The sequence below is a fragment of the Triturus cristatus genome, chromosome 1_2 (genome assembly GCF_964204655.1).
Source record: "Triturus cristatus chromosome 1_2, aTriCri1.1, whole genome shotgun sequence".
NCBI classification, from domain to species: domain Eukaryota; kingdom Metazoa; phylum Chordata; class Amphibia; order Caudata; family Salamandridae; genus Triturus; species Triturus cristatus.
The window spans coordinates 606621337-606631951 of NC_140580.1; positions in this window are offsets into that span (position 1 = coordinate 606621337).

Below are 10615 nucleotides of genomic sequence, written 5' to 3' on the forward strand. Positions count from 1 at the left end.
GGTGTTGCGTTGGTGTTGTTTTGAGTGTCCCATACAGCTTGTCTGTGGTGACTTACATCAAGCATCTTTGGGGGATCGTTAGCAGGGTGTGGGGCAGTGTGTTGCTTGTCGGAGACGTGGATTAAAATGTTGATGGACCAATGATGGATGGTGGTGTGGTTCTCCTCCAGCCAGAAGTTCCTGGCCCCCAGCCACATGTAGCCTGTGGAGGTGAGGGCGTGCGTGCAGATGTATGTGTTGATGGCTTAGCGCAATTGTGGATGTAGGCCTGGAGATCTGTAGATGAGTGTTACTCTGAGGGTTGCCAGGGAGTAGCTGCAAACCCGGATTTGTGACTCTGAGGGTGTACTTGTGAATAAATAGCAAATCATCCTCCGGGATTGTTGGTGCCGTTCCTGCGGGAGATCTTGTATCCGTCTGAGATGGCAATGAAGAAGTCGTGTGCTGAGGATGCTTATGTCCAGGTTACTGTCATGAAGGTGATGTGTTGGGCTGTTGTGTTGAGGAGGTAACAGAGTCCAATGGCGTGCTGGTGGACGGAGCGGGTGTGGAGTAGGAGGCACATGACCTGGTTGTTCTGACAGGGTCTGTTAGGCTGGGCAGCGCTGTGTAGGCAGTTGGAGTTGCACACTCAGCATGCGAACGTGTCGTGTGTGCACTTAGGGGTTGCCTGATAGTAGGCGGATGATTGTCTGGAGGACATTGCTTGGAGGTTGGCTGCAGCATGAGCCTGTTGTGTGACGTGGGTCATGCAAAGACCAGAGGCTCGTGCACTGTGCACGTTGCAGGCGCAGACGGTCCTGCCTTTGGCACGGCATTGGCGCAGCATTGGCAACGAAAAGCTGCTGGCTGCATTTAGAATGGGTGGAGGGGGAAGAGCTGAGCATTTTGGAGGCGTGTGGTTTGCAGAATCAGGGCACTCAGTGGGGCGGTGCCACAGGTGAGGCAGCAGCAGGTGGAGGGGGTGAGAAATTAGGCAAAAAGTAGCACACAAAGACAAGGAGGTCAGAAAGGCACAGTGCAACAGGTGTATGTAAAGGAAGGAGTGTCAGGTTACTCATGGGTCACTACGAGAAAATGTATGAACAATCACCAAAAATGACGGCCACAGGGTCAGGCAACAAAATGCGGATCTGCGCACAGGAGACACACCATCAACATGTTTTCACGTCCCGTTGTGGGGAGCAACCTGCACAAATACATACACAACCAGGGACTTCATGCACAATAGATATTATTAGCCATGAAGAACTGCATGCATGTTGCCTAAGTACACATACACATATGCTCAATATTTGACAAGTATGCCATAGATGACGCATGCAAACTGGCAAGAGAGCTGCAGTGACAGAGATGAGGCACTTTGGATTGTGCTGACCACCCTTATTCCACATACACACACAAAGGGAAATGCATCCATGTGAACAGACTCACAGGTCAGTTGACAGAACATGTGGGACATACGCTGGACCCCCCCTTCACGACACGGATGATGTCAATCCCAATGAACTGGCACACAAGTTAAGGGGATGAGCCAAACACATCCTGCTGCACACGGACAGGCTGCAATTCCCCATAGAGCCTGTTGTTGTGATGTCCCACACTATGTCCACCCGTAGCATCCGCAATGTTTCAGAGGCAAGGTTTACACACATTGATGCCTTCATCAGATGCCACACTCCACTACAGATGACTGTCAAGAAGGGTGACTATCATGTCATGGGAGTGATGCTACATGTTATATGCTCCATGGTGAGAAGACATGTATGCATGGTACCACAACATGCACAGAAGCCGGCCCACACATTCCCAACCCGTACCACCACCAAAAAGCCTTGCTGCAATCCTTACCCAAACTGACATTTCCACATGTCCATGCATGTAACGCTGATTCAGCACACGTTGCAATCCTCATGAGGAATAGCAGGAGGACAGCGATGACACAAGCAGATAACAGGCGCAAAAACCTGGGAATGACAGACACACAAGAAGTCACATAAAAGAATTCTCGCCGCACACATGGACATTTACAAAACATGAACAATGTTGGACACATGTACATTTCAAAGAAAGTCTCTCTGCAAAACTGTGTGGCATGACATCATCACTAGAGTGACACCTCAGAACACACATCAAAGTCGCTTTGCATTCAGTCAGCTGGACACACACATTGCAACACATGCCACTCAATGCTACAAGCTTGCACACTCATACCCAGTGACTCACCATTATGAGAAGAAGTTGCATATGAGCTGACTCCGGATATCATCCTCCTCCTCCTCCTCATCACTAGCCTCGTGAGCAAGCCCTTGATCCTCCACGGGTGGATGTTCCTGCTCATCCGGATCCAGGATGAGTGGCACTGCCTTCTCAACTGCCATGTTGTGCAGCATGCAGCACACGAGGAAGATTCGGCATACCTTCTCCGGGGCATAAGGGAGGGACCCGCCTGTCTTGTCCAGGCACCGGAATCGGCTCTTCAGGTGTCCAAACGTCCTCTCATTCACTCGCCTGGTCTGCCCATGTGCATTGTTGTACCGGTGATCTGCAGCTGTTCTTGGGTTGCCGAGGGGTGTCAGCAGCCATGGCATGTTGGGATAGCCAGAGTCCCCTACATGGAAACATCATGTAAATAAGTGGGTCAGGAGATGCCGTAAGAGCCAAAGATACCGCAACACACAGGACAAATAGAGTATACCCACCAACAAGACATGCTCGTTCGTTGTGCAGCCGCAGCATCATTTGTGGCACCCTGCAACGCCTCATGATGTAGGCATCGTGTGCTGATCCTGGAAAATGTGCACAGACATGGCAAATCAGCATGTTAGCAAGACACACCACAAGGGCATTTATCGAGTGGTAATGTTTTCTATTGTGATAGGCTTGTTCCTGTGCCTGTGGTGGTACCAAAGCCACATGTGTCCCATCAATGGACCCAATTACATGGGGCATCCGTCCCAGGGCATAGAAATCACCCTTGACATCTGTCAACTCCTCAGGAGTAGGAAATTGGATGAATTCATCAAGGTGCTCCAACATGGCTGCTAAAACATCACGCAGGACACGGCTGAACATTGTCTGTGACATGCCACCAACATCAGCTATGGAGAATTGAAACGTACCTGTGGCAAAAAAATGTAGTTCTGCCATCACCTTCATCTTGGGGGTCAGTGCAGTAGGATAGCTTGTCTGTCAAGTCCTCAATCAACCGGCGAGTGAATCTGTAACGGCAGATGCAGGCACCTTCCCTCATGGCACCCAAGTCTGGCATTGTTCTTGGGACAGGCTGTGCCCTGCAAGACATTGTTTGTAAGAATGAAGATTGAGAGTCTGCCAATATCAATGTCAATGAACATAGCACATGCTACACTGCTAATAGACATCAGGTAACTATGGAGTCAGGTGTGTGCAATACATACAGGACACATATGCCAGCTTGCTGGCACTCCTACAAAAAGCCAGATACACCTGTTGATTGTCAAGTCTACATGACATGCCCTGAAATGAGCTGGTGGCCAGTCTGAGTGAAGAGCCACAGATATCACCGGAGTGACACACAACCACATAGCTGCATTGGAAGGATGTCATCTCATCCACACAGCTGACTGCAAGGCACACGCACAGGTCACATGGAATGTCAAATGTACATATCAAACACATTGCGATGAAGGGGTACACGTGACAAGAGAAAGACACAGCCATTGAGACAATGCAGACATGTATGACTGGGAAAATATGATGTCCGATGCACACAGACCACACAGACCCTACAGCCATGGGAATCCACATGTGGCATGGTGTGCGTAGATGTGTTCCATGCCCATATCCACACAGACCCATGTTGGATGCACCAACAGCAGATGCAGTTGACGGAACACTGACATCAAGCTCATGGGAAACATGACACACACCTGACATAGTCACAAAGGGGCATGCTGATCGTGACATGTCAGTTGATAGAGTGTCCATGTCCCTGTCAAACGCACTTTACTACTAGTGCGTACCCGTACGTGTGAGCTAGTGCGTACCCGTACGTGTCAAATGCACTTTACTACTTGTGCGTACCCGTACGTGTGAACTAGTGAATACTCGTACGTGTCAAGCGCACTTTACTACTAGTGTGTACCAGTACGTGTGAACTAGTGCGTACCCGTACGTGTCAAACGCACTTTTCTCCTAGTGCGTACCCGTACGTGTGAACTAGTGCATACCTGTACGTGTCAAATGCACTGTACTACTAGTGCGTACCCGTACGTGTGAACTAGTGCGTACCCGCACGTGTCAAACGCACTTTACTACTAGTGCGTACCCGTACGTGTGAACTAGTGCATACCCGTACGTGTCAAACGCACTTTTCTACTAGTGCGTACCCGTACGTGTGAACTAGTGCGTACCTGTGCGTGTCAAACGCACTTTACTACTAGTGCGTATCCGTACGTGTGAACTAGTGCGTACCCGTACGAGTCAAACGCACTTTACTACTAGTGCGTACCCGTATATGTGAGCTAGTGCGTACCCGTACGTGTCAAATGCACTTTACTACTTGTGCATACCCGTGCGTGTGAACTAGTGCGTACTCGTACGTGTCAAACGCACTGTACTACTAGTGCGTACCCGTACGTGTGAACTAGTGCGTACCCGTACGTGTCAAATGCACTGTACTACTAGTGCATACCCGTACGTGTGAACTAGTGCATACCCGCACGTGTCAAACGCACTTTACTACTAGTGCGTACCAGTACGTGTGAACTAGTGCGTACCCGTACGTGTCAAACGCACTTTTCTGCTAGTGCATACCCGTACGTGTAAACTAGTGCGTACCCGCACGTGTCAAACGCACTTTACTACTAGTGCGTACCCGTACGTGTGAACTAGTGCGTACCCGTACGTGTCAAACGCACTTTTCTACTAGTGCGTACCCGTAAGTGTGAACTAGTGCGTACCTGTACTGTCAAATGCACTTTACTACTAGTGCGTACCCGTACGTGTGAGCTAGTGCGTACCCGTACTTGTTAAATGCACTTTACTACTTGTGCGTACCCGTACGTGTGAACTAGTGCATACTCGTACGTGTCAAACGCACTGTACTACTAGTGCGTACCCGTATGTGTGAACTAGTGCGTACCCGTACGTGTCAAATGCACTGTACTACTAGTGCGTACCCGTACGTGTGAACTAGTGCGTACCCGCACGTGTCAAACGCACTTTACTATTAGTGCGTACCCGTACGTGTGAACTAGTGCGTACCCGTACGTGTCAAATGCACTTTTCTACTAGTGCGTACCCATACGTGTGAACTAGTGCGTACCCGTATGTGTCAAATGCACTGTACTACTAGTGCATATCCGTACGTGTGAAACGCATCATACACCCGCTATCATCGTGTGTGTACGCTTCGTTTCACCATTGTACTTGTGCCGTAGGGGTACGTGTGAAACGTAACATACACCCGCTATCATCGCGTGTGTACGCTTTGTTTCACAATTGTACTTGTGCCGTAGGGGTACGTGTGAAACGCACCGTACACCCGCTATCATCGCGTGTGTACGCTTTGTTTCACCATTGTACTTGTGCCGTAGGGGTACGTGTGAAACGCACCGTACACCCGCTATCATCGCGTGTGTACGCTTCGTTTCACCATTGAAACTTGTGCCGTAGGGGTACATGTGAAACGCACCGTACACCCGCTATCATCGCGTGTGTACGCTTCATTTCACCATTGTACTTGTGCCGTAGGGGTACGTGTGAAACGCACTGTACCTGTGTGTCGATTTCAAAATTACTTAGGGGACACATAAGGGACAAGTATTAGGCCCTAAATGCATGCTGGTTGTCATGGAGACAGAGTTTTCAGTTTAAAAGTGTCGATCATGTGTCCTGGAACAGTCAGTTGGCCACAAAATACAATGTTGCAAAGTGGTTGTTGACTTGATATGATGCTCAAAATTTGAACGATGCGAATGCTGTCATTGGTGTATGTTTAAAGTCATTGGTGTATGTTTAAAGGGATTGGAGTAAACATAGGATGCAAATGAGTCTGACCAATCACTATGTACTCCTCTAAATGAATGCCCCTCAGCAAGACAGATATAAGGCAGCCAGTACCCACGAGAGGGCACTTGCCTGCACAACTATCCAGTCGACCACACTGCTGCTGTCTCTGCTTCCTCTGGACCATGCCACGTACTGTGGAGAGGGCCCAGCCATTCACCCAGGAGGAGAATGAGGCCTTGCTGGACTGCCTCCTCCAACAGTACACCAAGCTGTATGGGAGACCAGGGGAGCAGGTGAGTGCTGAGTCCACTACCTTTGCCTATGCACCTGTTGTGTGACTGTTGTGTCCAGGTGGGACAGACATGCATTGTTGTTTAGAGGGTCCCAGGGGGGGACATGCTGATGTCTCTCATGCAGAGCATGATGTAGTTCCTGTGTGCACTCCTCACTTGCATTGTGCTTACTGTGACTTTCACAGCATAGTGCATGACACTTTCAGCCTGGCAAATCCTTGGTGGCTTTTTTTCCTATTGTCCTGAGGTGATTCAGTGGTCCCCCCGGTGTGACAGGTGACTGTACCCACAGATGTGTATGAGTTGAGTGGACCTGTGGTGAGAGTGTCCAAATGATGTGTATGACCTCATGGACATTGATGTGTGTGAATGTTCCTTGTCAAGGGGGTGAGTGTCTATGTGAAGTGTTGCACCACAGCTGCATGAAGGAGGCAACTGATCAACCCATCTGATGTGACAAGTAAGCTGTGCTGTGTGTCTGACTTGTAGAGCTAGCATGACATCTGTGACACCACACAGGCAAGTGAGGGTTGTATCCGCTGTTGTCAATGACAGGCGAGTGATCTGTGCTTGGGTGTGTCTGTCTAGTATGCTGATGGTGCGTCAGTGGAGTGGGACATGTGACTGCTTGGCACGTGCTGGCCTTCAGCCTGCTGTTGCATGATCAGTGAGTGTGTCGCACCCCTCATGCCAACCTGTTGACTTTTAATGCCATGTAGTGCATTGGGGCTTGCACACAGGCCAATTTCTTATTGTGTATGATGTAATTCCTGTCTGCATCCTATGCCCTGTTCAACATTTCAATGATGTTCAAATGTGTGTCTCTGGGACATGGAGCAGGTGTATTGATCTTGTGTCACTTTGTCATCCTGACAGGTAACTGCCTACGATAAGGGGGTGATCTGGAAAAACATTGTCAGGGCCGTGAGATCTGAGGGGGGAGTAGTCGGCAGCTGCCACAGGTCCGCAAGAGGTGGCAGGACATCCGGTGCTGGACCCGGCCCATCGCCCGGGTCCAGCTGGGGCTCAACAGTCCTCGCCCCCACGGCAGCCGCCGACGCCTGACCCCCCACATGAGACGTGTCCTGGCGGTGGTATTCCCTGAGCTCGATAGTCAGTTACAGTTGAGACTGCAGCAAGGAGGGGGTAGGTACATGGCTGTTTGTCGTGTTATGTGTCGCCAGCTTTTGGAAGTGCTCTGTAGCCTGGATACACTCCCAGAGTTTATATGTGCAGTGCTTTTTCGGTTCCCCAATGTCACCTGGTGCTCTTTTTCATCCCTTCCCCTCCTTGACATGTGTCCCCGGGTCTGTGTGTAATCACATTTGCGCATGGTCATCTAGGGTGCCAGTAAATCTAAGTGCACATTGCTTTCTGCATCATGTGGGAGGGTGGTCTGTGACTTGTGTTGGTACCTTGCCTGTGCCATGACCTGTTCACTATGTTGGGGTCCATATTTGTTGTCACTGATGATGATTCTCAACATAGGGGTGTGAGCTTTCAACTGAACACCCTTGCAGCATGCATGACCAATGTTGTGGCCTCAGACATGATGTGCATGAGTGGGAGATATGCATATTGTCATGACGGTTGAACATGGTACAGTCAGCTCATTCCAGGACCACGGAGCAGTGTGCCCACTACAGTCCACTTAGACACCCTGGCCTCCTAATCATGTGTGTCATCCAACACTGTGCACATTCTCTGTGGGTTCAGCATAGGTCTGCCTCTGTGGCATTGTTCCCTGGCCTAGTTAGTATTTTGCAAATGTGTGCTACATGTGTCCACTGGACAGGGATACACCATTTTGCTTGTGCATACTCACACTGTTGACGGTTGTTTGTCACAAATATGTGTTGCCAGCCCCACGAGGTGATGTTGTGTAAATGAAGCTATTTTTCCAGCACAGTTATTGTAACCCTGAATAAGAGGTGTCACTTCTTGATCTGTATCAATCACATTGACTCAGGTATGGGGTGGGGTGTGCGGGAGAGGCATACATGTGCATGATTTTTCATTGCCAGGTCTGACCTGTGTGTGAGACTTGGCAGTACAAAGAATCACCGTGCAGTGCCCCTGTGATGCTGGCCAGTGCTTAATGTTCGTGCTTTGCAGCCTGTGTCAGTTTTTTAAAAACATGATTCCTGCTCATACATTTTTTGCACCTGTGTGTGGTTCAGATGCAACGCAGTTTGGACTTTGTGTGCTGACATCTGTGTGTACATTCTGGCTTGCCATGAGGGTGTCCCCACAGTACAGCTAGGCTTTTTTTCAACCCAATTGCAGGCCCATTAGCTTATGCATTGTCCTGGGTGTGGACATGTGTGCCACTCAAGATGACAAGCAGTAGGTCATATGTGCAGCCAACTGTGTAATCAGGTGACGGATGGCCATGTGACAACTGACATAATTCAAGTTGTTACTCTAAAATAATTGTACCTTGGCACTCACAGCACTTGTCAACAGTTCTTCATGTGTTAAATGTGGAAATTTGATGATTTGTGTTAAGAAACTGATGTGCCTGCATGAAAAAAGTCTCCTAAGGAAGTGCACACCAAACGACATTTCCACTTTCATGGAACACACTGGCACATTTTCTAAGAAGCCACTGTTAGAATTAAATGGTGTTGCAGATTCTCCATATACATGTTCCCACAGTGGTCTTGACTTTGTGAGACTCCTTTGTTGTTGGTGATACAAACTGACGAGTCTCAAGACATCAAGACCTCCGTGGGCCCATGAATATGTACTTTTTATCGTGCATTTTATGTACATTTATTTCTAACAGTGGCTTCTTCGAAAAGGTGCCAGCTTCTTCAATGACAGTGTAAATGTAGTTTTGTGTGCACTGCCTTGTGCAACATATTTCATGCAGGCACATGAGTGTTCTTTTCACGAAATGGTGAATTGGCACATTCAAAACATGTAGATTGTGTAAAGTATTGTGAGTCCCAAGGTAGCAACATTTTTTCGTTTTGTGTTCCAAAGTACTTACAGGTCTCTGAGTGTGGTGACACCTTGAGTATTGAGGTGTGTCAATTTACGTTGGGTGCACCACTACTGTTTCTTTCAGGGTAAACAAGAGGTGGCATGACTTCATTGTATTGCTGTGCTCACCGGTTCACAGACACTAGCTTCTCAGTGTATTTCTCATTCAAGTTGTGGCCTTTTGTGTTCTTTTTTTCCTGGTGTCCAAGTGGCATAGTGGGTCTACCAACAGGGCAGTACAGGGCTTACATATGTGCGGAGTTATCTAGCTGTTACTCATGATGAATTGCCTGATATGCACTGTGACCAATTGTTCTTGTGCTCATGTGTCAGATGTATACAGGTGACTGATGCATCTCTGTTTGTTCTCCTTGCCCACAGCATCATCATCCGCAACCGAGGGAGACACCTGCATGGACCTGGAGGAGGGATCCAGCGACAGTGCCACCAATGCTGTGGCTTCAGAAGGACCCAGCGGCACGGAGGGCGAGGAGAGTCAGTTGGAGGACCTGTCTGGAGGCGAGGGCAGCTACGACGCCGACGGGTCCGAGGCTGACATCCTTGAGGAGGCGGAGGCTGCAACACCAACTAGCAGCATCCCCACATCTGTCCCGCCTCCTCCATTACCATCTCCGCCCTCCCAGTTGCTCCCGTCCCTTCTGTCTGTGCAGAGGCCCACCATGTCTCCTTCGGCCCAGGCACCGCACCCCCTGCCCCTGTCACCCCTGCTGCCCTCAGTGAAGAGTCTGTGGACATACTGCGGCAGTTGCAGGTTGGGCAGGCATCGGTGCTGAATGTCCTCCATGGACACACTAAACTGCTCACACAGATGGTGTCATTCATGGAGGGCATGTCAGCAACGAGGTCTGACCAACGCAGGTTTCTGCGGTCCATGGACTCTTCCCTGACGGCAGCAGTTTCTCTCCTGCAGCACTCCGTCCCCCCCTCTACCCTGGACTCATCCACACTGCCCTCTCCCATGCCTGCCCAATGCACACCCAGAGAGTCACGGGCACGCACCCCACCAGACACATCCAGCACACCCCCAAGTAAGGCACAGCGTACACCTCCTGGCACGCACACTCAGGGGGATGTAGGGACACCCACAGGGTCTGGGGGCAGACGACATACACGCAGCCACAGTCGCAGTCCGCAGTCCTCACAACCCTGTTCCTCCAAGACCACTCCCCTTAGCTCCCCTGCCAAACTCTCACCCAAGGAGATCTATATGTGTGGGCTGGACCTCGCCCCCACTAAGCCACCACCCCACAAGCGGGCGAGGAAGTCCTCGGGCACGGGAGTTGAGTCCCCCACCATGTCCACCCCTCCCCCAAGAGCGC